Source organism: Heteronotia binoei, chromosome 11, assembly GCF_032191835.1.
Source record: "Heteronotia binoei isolate CCM8104 ecotype False Entrance Well chromosome 11, APGP_CSIRO_Hbin_v1, whole genome shotgun sequence".
Classification (NCBI taxonomy): domain Eukaryota; kingdom Metazoa; phylum Chordata; class Lepidosauria; order Squamata; family Gekkonidae; genus Heteronotia; species Heteronotia binoei.
The window spans coordinates 26219720-26237756 of record NC_083233.1 but is presented as its reverse complement, the minus strand read 5'-3'; the positions used below and the strand labels follow the sequence as shown (position 1 = coordinate 26237756).

The 18037-nt window shown below is 43.7% G+C and overlaps 1 long non-coding RNA gene across 1 annotated transcript; it reads right to left on the bottom strand.

Moving 5' to 3' along the window:
- Nucleotides 1–7969: 7969 nt before the first annotated feature.
- On the bottom strand, nt 7970–17072 carry LOC132579119 (uncharacterized). The gene is made up of 2 exons (XR_009555959.1): nt 16843–17072; nt 7970–8322 (listed from the first exon to the last, which is right to left on the bottom strand). It is a non-coding gene; the product is annotated as an uncharacterized LOC132579119 (long non-coding RNA).
- Between the last annotated feature and the right edge of the window lie 965 nt (nt 17073–18037).

Sequence of the window (18037 nt, the reverse complement as noted above, 5' to 3'; positions counted from 1 at the left end):
CAATGCACTGATAAAACATTATATAAAAGCAACCTCAATACAATTAAAAATCTGTCATTTTGGTGCGATGCTTTACCTATCACAAGTAGTTGGCAGGGAGAAGTGGGTTGTTTTGGATAGGCGGAGTTCATTGACAAGTGCCCTGAGACATCTGTGTGACAGAGAGCATGTCCAGAACAGGCCTTCGCATGCCTTGTAACTGGGTGTACTGAGTGCCATCTTTTGAGCCCTGTAGATGCTTTTGCAACACAAAAGCGGAGAGGGATGCCTTATGATACATAGATGCCTTGCAGCACATCAGGGGAGAGGGGTGAAACTGGGAACCTCTCTGCACATAGGGATTTGGAGCTGCAGTGGATCTGTCTAGATAGTTCATGTGGATGTCTTGTGCAGCTCGCCCTCAAAATCATCAGATTATTGAAATGTGCAGTGGTGCAGATCAGCCATTTTCATAAATTGGATACAGTTAAATAAACTAGTTGAACCCACACTTGGTGTCTTGTGTCTTCATCTGCAGGGTGCCAGAACAAATGAACACATAGTCACATTCACAAACTTTTTCAGAGTTTTATCAATGGGCATATGTACATCAGTAGTGTAGAAGATGGAAGATGTAAAGGAACCAAGTGAACTGAAAACAGTGGCAAACTGGGTATGCACAAAATACAGCTACTAAAACCCCCCACAGAGGAATGTTGATGCATTGCCTGTAACAATTTCAGAAGCGTCCTCAGAGCTTTTTTTTTTCAACAGGAACGCACAGGAACACAGTTCCAGCGGGCTTGGCATCAGGGGATATGGCCTAATATGCAAATGAGTTCCTGCTGGGCTTTTTCTACAAAAAGAGCCATGTGTGAAACAATAGTTACATTGAGGGTGTGGCCTAATATGCAAATATGTTCCTGCTGGGCTTTTTCCACAAAAAAATCCCTGAGCATCCTTATGTACCCTTTCCTCCACTTTGGATCTTCTTGGTGTCCTCATCCAATGCTCCAGTCACTGCAGCACAGAGATCAAACTGTGTAGTGAAGGACTACTTGTCTATCACAGTTCAGAACTTATCTCAAGTTAGACTAGTTGATGACATTTCGTTGGGCCAAGTAAGTAAGAGATAGACCTAGGTTAAGACCAATTTCTTATTTTGGACTTTGGTGTACTATTATAGAAGCTTTCAGTGAAATCTATAACATGCCCAGGAATGTGATAAAGTATGACAGTGGAGGAGGAGGAGTTGAGAAGACACCTTAGCAGTGTTTCATTTATATGATTTATAATCCTGCAAATAACAAACCTTGGCTAGTGCACACTCTGGCGTGGGACTGTAGCACTGCCATTACTCAGCCGTTCCCTACTTCTGAAGCTGTGCTGCAGACCACAAATAAGGAACGATCTATTTTACACTCTATTCTGATGAATGGGACAGGCTGGTAAAACATGAATTAATCCTGCAAAAGTGGCAGCTTGTTTAATACACATCAGGGGGTTTTTTTTACAGTAAACTGCAGGTGTGTGCCGGTGTTTATTTCTTGGTTACAGTTACCCCCTCTACCTCTAAAGAAGCACCAAACAACGTACAAGGAGTTAGAGATAAATCAGAAGCAGGCCAAATTATTACACATGGAGTGCAATACTGAATATTGCACAAGCCTTGACCTGAATAGCCCAGGCTAACCTGATATGGTCAGATCTTGGAAGGTAAGCAGGGTTGGCCCTGGCTAGTATTTGGATGGGAGACCTTGAAGGAATTCTAGGGCCATGATGTGGAGGCAGGCAATGACAAAACCAACCTCAGAACACAGTTCTGAAAACCCTTACGGTTCACCATAAGTCAGCTGTGACTTGACAGCAAAAAAAAAAGGGGGGGGACGTCAAATGAAGACTAAACTCATACACTTACTTCATTGAGAACTCTCGTCATGTAGTTTGGAATTCTTCTGGTTTGGCACATTTACGGGATTAAAAATTCTATACGTGCACCCATTTGTTGAAAAGCTCAGTTTCTAAGGACGCTCACTGTAAATTTCTCTGTCATTTGCTGGAAAGACATTCCCTTTGGCCAGACTTTGAAGTAGCTGATTATCTACCAATAAATTCAAATATCAACATTGTCTGATTAGTGGCTAGCTTCAGATTAGATGAGGCCCATTTCTTTCTAGAAATTTGTGAAATCAAATGTAGATTGGATGTGTGTGATAATTGTTAAGCCCCTGCTGAAGTTTTATAAAGTATGTTTTAATTTCTACATTACTTTTTATTTACAATGAGAAAAAAATACATTTTCATTTGCAGTGTTCAATATACAATTAATTATCTATCTTCTGCCCTTCCAAAGGAGGCAATAACTATGACTGACTTTCATTGCCCAAGGCAAAAAGAGTTAACAACTCTTTCCCTGATTGGCCTTCTCCATCCATCACCATCAAATCTGGCCTGTGAGTTCTTGCGGTAAGGGGCACTGGTGTTGGAGCTGCCTTCCTCAAACAACTTGTTATCCCATGAATAATATCAGCCATCTGAGGTGGCTTCCTCATTGTATCTCATAGTAAGGGTAGATTTTGAAAACAATCAATCCCCCGCTGACAGAGGAATAGCTCATCCTTTGAGAAGCTGCAGTGTTCTCTCATAGGATATCCCACAATTTCAGAGGAAATTCAGGAGGTTTTTAAGTGCTTCTCTTCACTTTCCTGTGGTATTTCAGTACGTTGTGGTCATCTGGTGACTCTACCGTATTTTTCACCATTCTTTCTGCTTTGGTGAAGCTTCCCCTTTTGGTCTGATAGGATTTACATGGTTTCAGCTATATTATCACTTTCAAGCTGAGGCGAGGGACAGAAAGGTGGTAGGAATCAGTCTCATCACTGTGTATGTTAGAGTGAAGAATAAGATGGGAGAAAAGGAGGAAATAATCATTGGGAACATCAGCCCGAGCTCAACTGAAGTAATCAGAAAGCTCTTGTGCAGTGTGCTTTTCTTTCAGTTGGGTACATAGGCTACACCCGATGGGTTGTGCCAAAAGGAATGGATTTGGTTCCTAATCATTCCAACATGAGTGGCTCCATCAGCAATTAGCCAGATTTTTCCCCCTCTGGCACACCCACCAAGTTCATGTGCATGGCTGCCCTGGCAGGGTTCCTGAAACGCCTCCAGTCACACGTTGAATCTTCTCCAGCTTGATTTCTATTTCCCCGCTTAACAGCAATTTACTCTGGCACTTGGCCTCTAATTAGGTTATATTGTTAGTCCTCTGCTTGGTGCACTGGACTTGAAGCACCCATTATTGCTAATGGTGGGTTGGGTGCCTTTTTTTTTTGCCTGCATTTCACATGGAACACTCACCCTTAATTGTCCATAAAATCAAATCATATCCACTTTATGGTTTGAATTTGCCCTCACCAGCAGGCATTGTAAATACATTTAAAATTGCTCCCTTTACGTGTTTTTAGCACATACCCCATGGTGACCAGGCATACCATTTTTGTGCTAATTTAAGGGGTTCTAGAATAACATTTTCAAAATATGCTCCTCCAAAACATTAACCAGTTCATATATTAACTTTCTGATATGCTTGGACTTCACCGTCTTATGTCCATATGTGGAACTTCATTTGACCCCATTTGCTTTTTGATACCCTTCCTTTGGTTCCCCCTGGCCAATTTTGATTGTAAACTCTTTGGGAGTGGAGACCCCTCAGTAAAACATCAGGCACATAAATAACATCCATCCCTCATTTTCCATTTACTATGTTTTCAGAATAGTTGCATATGAAGTTAATTGCATATTTTTTTTAGAAAGTTGCAATTCAGTAACAGTTGGGAGAAGTAGTTTATACTTAGTCCTTGGGTTATTTATAGCATAGTAGCATTGACTTCCATGGATTTAGAAGAGTGTAACTCTGCTTAGGATGGCACTGTCAGATTTTAACAAACAAACAAACTAGATACTGCCAGCGTGGTGTAGTGGTTAAGAGCAGTGGACTGTAATCTGGGGAACTGGGTTTAATTTCCCACTCCTCCACATGAAGGTAACCTTGGACCAATCACAGTTCTCTCAGAATTCTCTCAACCCCACTACCTCACAAGGTGCTCATTGCGGGGAGGAGAAGGTAATGAGATTGTATGCTACCTTGGGACTCCTTAAAGTAGAGAAAAGTGTGGGATAGAAACCAATTCTTCTTTATCTGTGCTTTGAAATTATGTCACATACCTGTGCCTTCTAATCTTGGGCCTGCTGTCTCCCATAGCTGTACTCTGTCAATATGCGACTGTGTATGTCTATAAACATGTGTGGAGAATGATATGTAAGCTGCTTTGGGACCCTACTATGGAGATAGGTGGGATAAAAATAAACAACTACATACAGTGTAGCACTTCACAAAAGTTGATACCATCCACACACTTCTTATTCTTTAAAGTGCCTCAGACCTCTTTTTTCCATGTGTGTGTGTGTGTGTGTTTGTGAAATGCCATCAAGTCACTTCCAACTTATGGTGACCTTTTCAATTAACATTCTCCAAAATGTCCTGTCATTAACAGCCTTGCTCAAGTCTTGAAAACTGAGGGCCATGACTTCCTTGACTGCGTCCGTCCATCTCATGGTATGTCTTCCTCTTCCCCTGCCGCCTTCAGCTTTCCTAGCATTATTGTCTTTTCCCAGTTATTCTTGTCTTCTCATAATGTGACTAAAGTACAATAGCCTGAGTTGAATCATTCTAGCTTCTAGGGAGACTTCAGGCTTGATTTGATCTAGATCCCACTTATTTGTCTTTTTGGCACTCCGTGGTATCCATAAAACTCCCCTTTGTTATATACAATATTACAGTCAGTGATACATTTGGACCACTGCTGCTTTTTGCAATGGACAGGGGTGTTCCAGCAATCAGCTATTTGAAATCCGTTTACTAGGGAACAAATGCGATTCGAGATCGGCAGGGGCCTATCCAAAGCATCTCTGTGTTTGTGTGTTTACATCCCTCTTTTCTCCCCAGTGGTGACCAGAAGTGACTTCCAATGAAGAATATGAAAAGTGGAGAGGCTTCAGAGTGAAGAACAAGTCTCCCCCCCACATACACACACAAGAACCTCCCACCCAGCTCTAGGCTATAACCCTCAGGCTAAGAGCCGAAAGATAAGAGCCCTTTGGTACCTGCCTTTTGGTTCCCACTTCTGGTCAGCCTCCAGCCTTAAGTGCCTGTGAGCAGAAGAGAACAAACTCAGCATGTGTTCTATCACTGAGCTCTGACCCAAAAAAAAACCCTTCCCCTTAAGGAAAATGACAGAAATGTGTCTTTTCCTCTTATTTATGAGAAAGGGAGAATAAATTAATCCCATGGCTTTCATTTCTGCTTATGGGGCACTAAGATTGTCTCTATTGAAGAAGAGAGAAACAAAAACCTTTACACTTATTGAGGAGGCTTAAATGTCTTTAAAACATAGTAACCTTGAAAGTTACTTCTTCCTTCACATCTGAGGATTTTCTCTGCCAGCTAGTTATTTATTGCCACTGAGGGTCCAATATTTCTGTTGGAATTATGGGTTTTCCGTGAAAGAAGGGGATTTTTGCCTGCAAACACCTAAGATTTGTTGCTCAAACATTCTTTTGATTTTTTTTTCCAGGTCTGCACAGACAGCAGTTCATGATGAACTTCACAGAGACAGTAAAATAATAGCTTTATTAAGCAGAATGTTCACAGTGCAATATGCAAACTTCCAAGTTACTCAGAGCTCTTATTCAGCATAGATGGTAAAAAAGTTAAAAGGGGAAAAAATTGGATGGATAAAGGTTGCCAATTCCTTGGTGAAGGCTGAGGGTCTCCCAGAATTGCACCTCATCTCCAGACTACATCCACTGCTTATTTATTTATTTAAAAATTATTCCACTTTTCCTGGAGAAAATGGCTGCTTTGGAAGGTGGACTGTATGGTATTACACCCTACTAAGGTCCTTCCCCTCTCTAAACTGCACACTCCCAGGTTCCATCCTCAAGTCTCCAGGTATTTCCATATCTGGAGTTGGCAATTCCAAGATGGAGGCATAATGTGAGGTCCCATATGCTTATGGTTAGTTTTTGATGGTGCTTATTTTCCCTGCTCAGGAATGACAATGCCAACATTATGAGTAGGATCCAGCCAGCTGTTTGGCTCAATCTCACCAAATTCTCTTCACTACAACCCATGTCATATATAGGGTTTTTTACCCTATACAGGTTCCATTTTCCTCAGCATAGCCTTTTTTGGGGGGTGGCCATTTTTCATTGGTTCCAACCCAATGTAAATTGATTGACATTCCCCAAAAATAAAAATAGGGAATCTGATTTATCAAGGACAGGAAGAAAAAAAGAAAGAAAGAACTGTCCTAGCTAAATAAGGACAAATATTGACCCTAGGAAATGGTCTTAATTATCTTACAGATGTTCAAAAGGAGTTGACAATGGGGGGAAATCTATAGGGAAGTCTTGCTGCTTATGGCCAGTTTTTGCTGGAGCTTCTTTTTTCCCTATTCTGTGTTCAATGTTCCTTAAAATTTAAGTTGTAAACAAACAAGCTCTCCATCTCAAATCTTCAAAAGCAAGATTTGGAAATTCACAGTTTCAAAAATGCAGATCAAATAAGATTGCCCACTTTTGACCTGGTAGAAGATTTAAAGCTTTCCACAAGCATGGAAACAAAAACAAATGGAAAGTAAATGTGTGCCAGATCCTACTTTTGACACTTGGGCATGCACATGCTAACTCTGCAAACATCTGATCACACAGATGACACCCAGAAGCTCTAGGCCACAAAAGCAGATGCTACGCTAACCAGTGCAATCCTACATAAAATAACTGCCATCTCAAACAATGGGCTTAGACTGGAGTAACTCAGCACAGAACTGCACTGTAAATGTATGAATGGATCTTTCAACCCTGTTTCCCAGTCAAAAATTGTCTCCCAAATTGCCCTGCCTCAGTTTAAAACCAATATAAACATCAGATAAATTTTCATTGGAAGGGTGCTGAGCAGGGCTTTTTTGTGTAAGTGTGTAGCAGGAACTCCTTTGCATATTAGGCCAGTCTTCCCTGATGTAGCCATTCCTCCTGGAGCTTACAGTAGGCCCTGTACTAAGAGCCCTATAAGCTCTTGAAGGATTGGCTACATCAGGGGTGTGTGGCCAAATATGCAAAGGAGTTCCTCCTACAAAAAAAAAAAAGCCCTGATGCTGAGGAAAGGGGTTCTGAGCAAGATCTGGAAGCCAGGCATGATACGTGAGATACTTGTCCATTTCCTCTTCTCTTTCTGGCTGCTCTGATATCAGTCAGTAAGGGAGTGGATGTTTTTTTTAAAAAAGTTATTCTCTGTGGTGCCACAAGGACCCTTAGCTGCTTTCCTTTGTTTGTTTCCCAGATTCCTTTTCCCCCCGTCAGCCCAAGTGGAATCCAGAAGTCCATTTGTACCACCCTCAGTTCATTTTGCTCAGCTAGCCCTCTCAGGCTGTCAAGTCAATTTCTATAGTGCCATACTTAACATGAAGTGAAATGTTTGCAAAGAGTGTGGAAAAAGCAGCAGGGTGTGTGCGTGTGGAATTGTGTGTGCATGGGGGGAGGGGGTGTCGCCTCCATCCACACCGAGTTCAATTAAATACAAATCTTCTTCTGTATGTGACACAACAGCCCAGGAGGGCTTTTCTCCTTCCTCAGCGCTCTCCATCACAAAGTGTGGAGCAGAGAAAATGAAAGTCGTTTAATGACAGTCCATCAAAATGTATACATTAAGCCTTCTCCATCTGGGTCTCGTTTGGTCCCACGTTAGCAAGTGCTCACAATGGAAATGCTATGGGCTTTTCTAGGTCATTTGGCATTATGTGAGAAATCACCTCCCTATGACCCCATATGGTGAAGCGTCAGTAGCTAAACAGATTGGCAGGGCTGGGGTCATAACGCACTCTAATCCTTCAGGACATCAGCCGCTGCTTAGCCAATTCGAAAACAGCTTGACTTTCCTTTCACCAATGACACTGTTTATTTCTCTGTAACGGCGCTGTCATAAAAACTAACGGCAGTGGACAGATTTGATATGAATTTTCCCAAAGCAGTTTCAACAGAGCTAGGCAGGGATTTAATTCCAATACATCCTTAATAGGCGGGCGCAAGTTTACACAACAGACGGTGCTTCTCAGAGGCTGCTGCCTATCTCCGGCCCATTTATTTCGATGGTGGGAAATATGGGTCCATGTGTGCTACAGTCCTTGTCCATCTTGTGGCGAGTGCAGAAAGTGGAGAGTCGGGTTTTCTGCAGCTCTCTTCTCAGCCTAACTGCTGTTGTACTCCATCGACTTGGGCCCTTCACCCCTAGACAATAGTATAGAAACTGACCACCACATAAGGAACTTTTTCAAACACCCCAACAAATACTCAGAAGCAGTGTTTCCTCTAAGCTAAGTTAGCATGAGCTAGCTCATGGATTTTTAGCCTCCAGCTCACACACTTTTGTCTTAGCTTAGAAAGGATGACCCCAGAGCACAATAATTTATGCAGTAGCTCACAACTTTAATGCTAGTAGCTCACAAAGTAGAATTTTTGCTCACAAGACCCTGCAGCTTAGAGGGAACATTGCTCAGAAGGGAATTTATTTTAGTCTCTCTATCATTAATGCTATAATTCATACGGTAGTATTCCCCATTGCTATGTAGGCATCTGAAAGGTGGAAAATAGAGAAAGATGACAGCATTTTTTTTTTGTTTAAAATGTGGTGTTGAGGGAAAGCTTTATGGATACCATGGCCTGCCAAAATAACAAATAAGTGGGTTCTACATCAGATCAAGCCTGAACTCACCAAAACAGCTAAATGACTAAATTGAGCCTATCCTATTTTGGTCTCATTATGAGAAGACATGACTCATGGAAAAGACAATAATTCTAGGAAAAGCTGAAGACAGCAGAGAAAGAAGAAGACTGAACATGAGATGGATTGACTCAGTCAAGGAAATCATGGCCCTCAGTTTGCAAGACCAGAAAAAGACTGTAAAAGATTGGACATTTTGGAGGGCATTCATTGATGGGGTCACCATGGGTGCAGCCAGACATACCATTAGTGGCGATACAGCTCCGTCTTGCTGACGGGTTAAATGTGTTTGTTCAGACATCCACATCTGGCAATCGAGTGTCACCCAGGGTCATCCTGGCTTGCTACTCCTCAATGGTGCATTAATTTGACAGCACATAGTCCAGTCCTTTTTCAAAAAAGCTGCATAAGATCGGCTTTTTCCTGTTTGGACAGCTCACGCGCGATACTGCCTCTCACCTTTTTTTAAAAAAAAAAAGCCCCAGCAGGCATGCGCATTGCCAGATCATCTGGGAATCTGAGGTGACGCTTCTGCTTTTCCAATCAACACAGGATCGGAGAGGGGGGGGGAACGTTATCCCACTATTTAGAACAGGAAAAAAATCTCTTTTTTTCAAAGAAGATATTGGATTTATATCCCTCCCTCCACTCCGAAGAGTCTCAGAGCAGCTCACAATCTCCTTTACCTTCCTCCCCCACAACAGACACCCTGTGAGGTGGGTGGGGCTGGAGAGGGCTCTCACAGCAGCTGCCCTTTCAAGGACAACCTCTGCTAGAGCTATGGCTGACCCAAGGCCATGCTAGCAGGTGCAAGTGGAGGAGTAGGGAATCAAACCTGGTTCTTCCGGATAAGAGTCCGCACACTTAACCACTACACCAAACCGGCTCTTCAATGTGGAGGATTTCTGGAAACTCCCCCCCCCTCTGAAGTAACGTTTGATTTCCCACCTCCAAACAGTTGGGCGCATGTTCAATGGACCCCCCCCCCCCAGAAATCACCACCTGATCACGCATGCTCCAAGAAAAGAGCATGATAGTATTGGAAGTCTGAACGCTCAACAACAGAATGAGTCGCATTCTTGGATGCTCGTCTGAATGGCCCTGCATAGAATCAATATTCAGCTGTTCAAATTTGAGCGCTACACACACGCTTTTAATGTGAGGTGTGGCCACACCCCATAAGTCAGGAGTGACTTGACAGCATTTCACATACACGACATTATGGCAATTACAATATAAGCACTAAAAATGACTATTTTATTATTTACATCCTATTTTCCCCCTTATGGCGGATTCACCATAAGAAGGAAGGAAGGATGACATCCAGCTCTATCTATCGTTGGGAGGCCAGTCCAGCTGCGCCCTGGAAGATCTGGACCTGGCATTGCAAGTCATAGTGAAATGGCTCCGGCAGAGTCAATTGAAATTGAATCCAGCAAAGACAGAGGTCCTGTGCCTGAGTCGCAGTGGCCTGGGTAGGGAAATCCCCTTGCCGGCCTTTGATGGGATGCTACTAGCACCAGTGTCAAGGGTCAAGAGCTTGGGGCTCCTGGAGCCGTCGCTGACAATGGACAATGAAGGCCCAGGTAGCAGCCACTGCCAAATCCGCATTCTACCATCTTAGGTGGATAAGGCAGTTGGTTCCATACCAAAAGCACGATGACTTGGCAACAGTGATCCATGCAATGGTCATCTCGAGAATAGACTACTGTAACATCATCTACATGGGGCTGCTCTTGACTCAACTTTGGAGACTGCAACTCGTGCAAAATGCAGCAGCCAGGTTGCTAATGTACGGGAGCACATTCAACCTGTGCTGAAAGCGTTACACTGGTTGCCTGTGGTGTTCTGAATGTGCTTCAAGGTGCTGGTTATAACCTTTAAAGCCCTATATGTCCTGGGACCTGTCTACCGTTGGGACCACCTTTCCGCATATGCACCCCAGAAAGCACTACATTCGGGGTCTCAAAATCTCCTTAAGATCCCTGGACCAAAAGAAGCTTGATTGACCAGCACTAGAGCCAGAGCGTTGTCAGTAATGGCCCCCACTTTGTGGAATGCCCTCCCCGAAAACATCAGGGCCCTGCAGGACCTGCCACGGTTCCGTAGGGCCTGTAAGACCAAACCATTCAAGCTCACCTTTAATGGTTAGGAGGAGGTGGCTATTACCTTCAGCACCAACAATCTCACTGAACTAATATAATGGAAATCAGAAGCTTGTCATCTTGGATTTTTAATGTGTCTGGCAATGTTTTTATGTACATAATTTTCATATATTTGTAAATTGCTAATGTTTTTAAACTGTTGTTAGCCGCCCTGAGCCTGTCGGGGGAGGGTGAGCTATAAATCTGATAAGGAAGAAAGGAAGGAAGGAAAACACAATACAATACAACACAACACCTGAGTTGATCCTGAAACCACTGGGCCAGCTCATTCAGGGTCACCATTCATGGGCTAGCAGCCAAGGTCTACACTAGAGATGGGCACGAAACATGAAAATGGTGGTTCATTTCATTTCGTGGTTCATTGGTTAGTCTGATTTGGTGGTTCGTTTCATTTCATTTTCTGGATGAATTGTGGTTCATTGGTTCATTTGGTCTGGAAGGGCCAGAAAGCGCCAGAGCGCCACAAACATGACCAACATGATGATGTCACCCAGAAGTGATGCCATCGTGTTGGGCACATTTGCTGGGGGTGATGTGTTTCGTGCGATAGCATCATTTCTGGATGATGTCATCACACTGGGCACATCGCAGTATGCAAGGAGGATCCCCTGATGATGATGACACAGACAAACCACCCTGAAACCAAGCCACTTCATTCTGCGAGTCATGCATAGTGCAAGAACCACAAATTGGCTCTTTTAGACACAAATCATGCTTCATGCTTCAATTCATGCCCATCCCTAGTCCACACCTTTGGCCACACTCAAATAGGAAGAACAGAAGCTCAACATAGATGTCATGCATCCTGGCTCAAAGATTTTTCAACTTTCCTCCCATTTCAAGGAGGAATAAATGATTATCATAGATTGCCGTTGTTCAGCATAGCAAGTAAGTCAAACTCATCCAGTGATGTTCCAGAATTTACTGTATGTCCTGAGGAAATTGGTCCTATCTTTACAAGTCATATCAAGGGATGCTCCTGAGAGAGCCAGTCTGGTGTAGTAGTTAAGAGCAGTAGACTCTTAACTGGAGGATCAGGTTTGATTCCCTGTTCTTCCACATAAAACCAGCTGAATGACCTTGGGTCAATCACAGTTCTCTTAGAACTCTCTCAGTCCCACCTACCTCACAGGGTGTCTGTTGTGTGGAGAGGAAAGGAAGGTGATTATAAGCCACTCTGAGACTCCTTTGGATAATGAAGGGGAGGGATGGTGGCTCAGTGGTAGAGCATCTGCAGAAGGTCCCAGGTTCAATCCCTGGCATCTCCAAAAAAGGGTCCAGGCAAAATGGTGTGAAAAACCTCAGCTTGAGACCCTGGAGAGCCGCTGCGAAGACAATACTGACTTTGATGGACCAAGGGTCTGATTCAGTATAAGGCAGCTTCATATGTTCATATGAAGGGTGGGCAGGCCTGGTACATCCAAGTAAGCAGGTAGGTGGCCACCTGTCCTACAGGGACACTGGGTGCCCCCTCCCACTCCCTCCCTCTCCCTGCAGGTGGCCCAAGCAGCCTACATGGGAGGCTGAATTGTGAGAAGAAGCCCCCTCTTTGAACATTGCGTTTACCAAGCATGGGTGCCAGCACACCGGGAGAAGGTGACTCACACTCATCTGGCCAGGGAGTGGGAGTGCACCCATCCAGGAATGCAAAGGACTTATGTTGTACAAAGAACCATGAGTTAACTAGACATTCTAAACTGGTGTAGAGTGTCTATAAGCAACAAGAACATCTTCCGGTCGTTCAGAATATCAGCCATGGAACGGAAGAAACTGCGCAGCCAGGGAGCTGTCCAGGCGAACGGTTATGAAGCACCGACCATGGAATCCACCGTGGAGGGCTAATACCACATGCAGACCTCTTCCAAAAAGGCTTACTTCCATTTTAGCAGGACTAAAAGCTCATGTACACACCCAATATCACCTTTGGCTGACCCATCAGCCTAAAGGATTGTTTCAATGTCCAGCTGTCGCTTCCTTTGATCAAGGGAACCCAGAACAAAGGCTGGTGCCAAGAAGGAGACTAGAGAAGAGGACGACCATCTCCAGCCAGTGCCACGGCTTTTGTCTAAACCGGGTGTTACCTAGGCATCCATTTGAATATCTATTGTCACCATAGTGTTAATGTGAAGTGCCCCCCTTTTAGAGTCATTTGTCCATTTTTCTACTGTGGAGCCTCCACTGGGTATCTTTCCATATGAAAGCCTCACCAGGTACCTACCAACCCAGCAGATTGATTGGTTAGCCCCAGCACCCAATAAGGTGACCCCAATAAACCCCCCATTGGCTACCGCATAAGTCCAGCCCTTATGGTCATTGTGGAGCCTCCCCTATCTCCTCCCATCCCCTAAGGGCCAGTAATAGTTTATTTAACCTCTGACCCAACTTTACTAATGTGTGTATCTATCAGTATCCCAATCCCCCGCTGTATAGATCCATCCCCGATCCCTGATCAGTTTCGGGCCCCTTACCCACACCCTCTTTTGTCACCATTGGAGCCTTCCTTGGAAGCTATGATAGGTAAATATCACCCTGTATGTGTACCCTTTATGTTCCCCTATCGATCTATCTATATTTCCTAGGACTGTATGTACGAGTGTATGAACCTTTTGTCTTGTGTCTATATTATTTTCCAATAAATTACAACTGATGTTACTAAATTAGAGTCCCAAATATTTAAGCATCACTTTTCTGGACGTGTATTCTTGTATACATTGGTAAAAGATTCCTGGTGAGCCAGGTGCCCACCTGACTAATTCCCCAACCTCACTTTGAGGGCATTTAGGCTTACAGAGTTGCCAGCACAAATAAAACTGGCAGGCAGCAATAGGTGGTGCAGTGGTAAGGAAGCACTATGCCTGCTTCTTCCTGTTCACCTCCTTCCCACCACCACACCACCTTTTCCTGTTTGCCTGCCTGCATCAATGGCCAGAGGAGCCTCTTCTTGCTGCCACCACTGCCAAGGGAGGGAGGCAGGCTGGTGGCAAGAGAGGAGCCACCTGGCCTTTCCCTATGGGGCAGCTGGATGGCAGGTGTGCTCCAGTTCGCCACCTGGGGCCTGCTGCCATGCTCAGGTGGGTGTGTGTGTGAAAAAGTATGTGGTGGGTAGGATGCTGGGAGCGGGGGCCATACCTTGCCTTGGGTGCCAGCCTAGCACCGGCACCCTCGCACCAGCTCTGAGGGTGGAGTATAAAGCCAACTCGTATTCTTCTACTACTGGATTTCATAGCTGCATGCTTGGCCTCAAAGAAAAATCCCCTTTCATTTCTTCTTTCCCCTTGTGCAAATTGAACCCATGGGTCTCTGTTTTTCTGCTGCTTCACACTAAGATCTTTCCCACAAAATTTACACAATTGTTCAAGTTATTTTTGTGCCAATTGAGTATGAATGGTGTAAAACATAAATGAAGTACAATTGGGCATAAAAATCCTATAAAAGGCTGTAAAAGAAATAGATTAGGAATACTGGCAAGGAAAATAGTAAAAGGGGGGAAAAAGCTCCCCAAGACAAAGTATGAAAGCAAAAATGAAATGGCATATTTGGTTCATCCCTTATCATTCAATACAAAAATAACTTCGAGCCACCTGTAAAACAACAGGGCATAACCATCCCACTAGAGTTATCAGAAAGCAGACTAGAATTATATTTCCAGTTCTTTGCAGCCACCTTCCATAAAGTGTTTTTTTCAGCAAAGAGCTAGAGGAGAAAATCCAACATATTGAAGCAAAAAACATCACTTCTTTCACTCATGTGCTACCAGAATGCAAGCATCTATTCTTATTGGTCTTGTGCAATGATGACAGAAGCTATGAAGGGCAGGGAAAAAATGCCCCCATCCTTCAAATGTGCATCTCACCCTTCCCCATGGAGTTCAGAGTGGTGTTATGGATGAGGCAATTTCACTTTTTCCTTACAACTAGGGATGTTATAAACCTTGACTTGGATTTTCAAGTCAGAACAGGGAACCTGTGAAATTGACAGCCCTGGCAGGCTGAACCCCAAATTTCTCCACATACTCACAGTTGGCCTTGGTGGGGGGTGGCAGCTTTATGAGAGAGGTGGGGTGGGCTCTGTGAGGTGGGCCTGTTGTGGGAGGAGAAGGTACAGATCGGTTGCTGAGTGGTGATCTATATATGTAAATAATGGCTCAAACAAGTTTAGGACAGGAGAACAGCTAACTGATGTGTTAGCTTCAGCCTCACATGAGCTGCGCTGATTAGTCTTTAAGCATTCTTAATAAAAACTGTGAGGCCTCCCTGAGAAGGAGAGATGGTGATCCAAACTCATCCATCCATGTGACTGGGAACTGATGGGCAGCCAGTGAGGATCTTTCAGCACAGGGATGATACAATCCCTATATCCAACCCCCCCCCCCCGGGCTCTTTTTGTAGCAGGAACTCCTTTGCATATTAGGCCACACACCCCTGATGTAGCCAGTCCTCCTGGAGCTTACAGTAGGCCCTGTACTAAGAGCCCTGTAAGCTTTTGGAGGATTGGCTACATCAGAGGTGTGTGGCCTAATATGCAAAGAAGTTCCTGCTACAAAAAGCCCTGCAAACCCCAACAATATCCTGGTTGCCACATTTTGTACCAAATGAAGTTGCTACACAGTATTCAAAGGCAGTCTCATGAAGTGTACACTACAGTAATTTATCTTGGCTGCAATCAGAGCAAGGATTACTGTGGCCCAATCATGTTTTTTTTTTTCAAGGAACGGCTACGGCTGGTGTATTAGCTGAACCAGAAAAACACACTACATGTCATGGAAGAGACCTGCGCCTCCAACCGTATGCCTGGATCCAGAAGCACCTGCAGACCAAGGACATTCACCTTATCCTTTGATGTTAATATATACACTACCTTGAACAACTTGGATGAAAATGAAGTTAATAATCTAAGAATGTGTGGTAAGTGAGCCTGAGAAATAACTGAACAGGGTTACCCAGTGAATTTCATAACTAAGAAGGGATTTAAATCCAGGTCTTGTGATCCAAGGTCTACCAACTACAGCACACGAAGCTTTTGTGCAATGAAAACCAGGAGATTAAGAAAAAGGAAGCATAAAAGCCACAAGCAAAGAGTATCTACTATATTATTTGTACCTAAACCCTCTCAAGTTCATTACTACTAGGTGAACTTTGGCATATTTTGTGATAGTTACCAAAATTGGCTCTCTGTGTGTGTGTTAAATACAGTCAAGTTGCTTTCTACTTATGGTGACCCTATGAATTAATGACCTCCAAAACGTCCTATCATTAACAGCCTCATTCAGGTCTTGCAGACTGAGAGCTATTGCTTCCTTTATAGAGTCAATCCATCTCATGTTCTGTCTTCTTTCCTGATGCCTTCAACTTTCCCTAGCATTATTGTCTTTTTCAGTGAGTCTTGTCTTCTCATAATGTGACCAAAGTACTAGTCACACTTTAGTCATATTGACTTGGAGAGAGAGTTGAGTTTTGATTTGATGTAGAACCAACTTATATGTCTTTTTGGTGGTCCATGGGATCTGCAAAACTCTTGTATGGTCCTAGAGATTCCTACTCCTACTTCCAGGTGCTGCAACTATAACCACCTGGGCCAGCGAGGATCCTCAAGGAATCCAGACCTTTACCACTCCTGCTCCCAAACACTGAAACCACAGCCACCTGAGCCAGCCAGGAGCCTCAAGGGCCCTAAACCTGTTAACATAGGCTTTTCAGGTTCTCTTCTAAGGTTATTGGCAAGCTCTCAATAAATAACTCCACACACCACAAGATAGGAAATGTTCCAGTTTAGTAAACAGCTCAAGTTACAAAGAGTGTATGCTGGACTTGAAGTATTCTTGAGGCACACACAAAGGCAAACAAAATAAAGACTCTTGCTCACCAGATGCAGGTCCACAGCACAATTCTTGAAAGACAAAGTCCCTCCCATGCTGGGCGGTCCATGTTGTGGGAGAATCAGTGATGCAGCCTTTTCTCAGCTGTTGATGGAATAGCCACCCTCCCACTCCCTGAGCAAGGCACGTTTTCAGAAGTCCTTGCCTTAGCCCGTGAACCAATTGGCCAATCAGGACATGCTTAGCTAATTGCCACCAGTAAGCTGAAACAAATTACAGAGACGCCCAAAGCTGCTTCTCTTTATAGCCAAAAGCTGCAGGTGAATGCAGTTAAAAGGAGCAAGTTGCCGCTAGCAGGCCGGGCCAGAGGCCTGCAAAAACTTACAAGCTAAGGAAACTAATAAACCCAAATAGCAACAAGGCTTAATGGCAGCGATGCCTTACAACTCTCTTCCAGCACCATGTTTCAAGGAATTACCTTTCTTTCTGTCATCTTTCTTCATTATCAGCTCTCACATCCATATACGGTAATGGGGAATATTGTGACATGAATTAACCTGAACTTGGTTGCCAGAGACACATGCTTACATTTTAAATCATGGAGGTTGCTTGTTCCCTGGCACCTGTTTACATGGATGGGCTGACACCATTTATTGAAGTTAATGGGCATCTGTGTTCTCATAGGATCTCCAAATGTGTGTCAAAGTTCTTGCAACCACAATTTAAACTGAAAACATCTGTAAGAATGCAAAATGGATTTATGGTGCTACAAAAGCTACCACATTTTGCCTGAAGTGACTTCGAAGATGAAGAGTCCTGCTCACATAAGTCAAATAAGACGTCTGTGGAATTTCAAGGGAAAATGATAAGGTGAGCAGTGTTTCTTAGTGTTTATATGTGTACTTGACAGTGAATAGACTTCATTTTGTGGTTTATTAATTCACATTCTTCCTCCTAAACACACACATATTTCCATTTCCACTGCTATCATTTAATTGCAATTTACAATGCTAAACAGAGGGGGAGGGGACCAGTTCAAATACCTGACTTGCCTCTGTTGGTGTTTAAATTTTAATCTAAAATGAATATCAAGTATGAGATTCCTTTGTTTTCTGTCAGCATTTTATGCAGTCCACTGGGAACCCTGTGTAACTTCAGAGGAGACCCATCTGTTTCACTGTTCTGCTCATTATGCCAATCAAAAAGTCACTTCCAATAGGATGAAGAAAAAACACACAATCC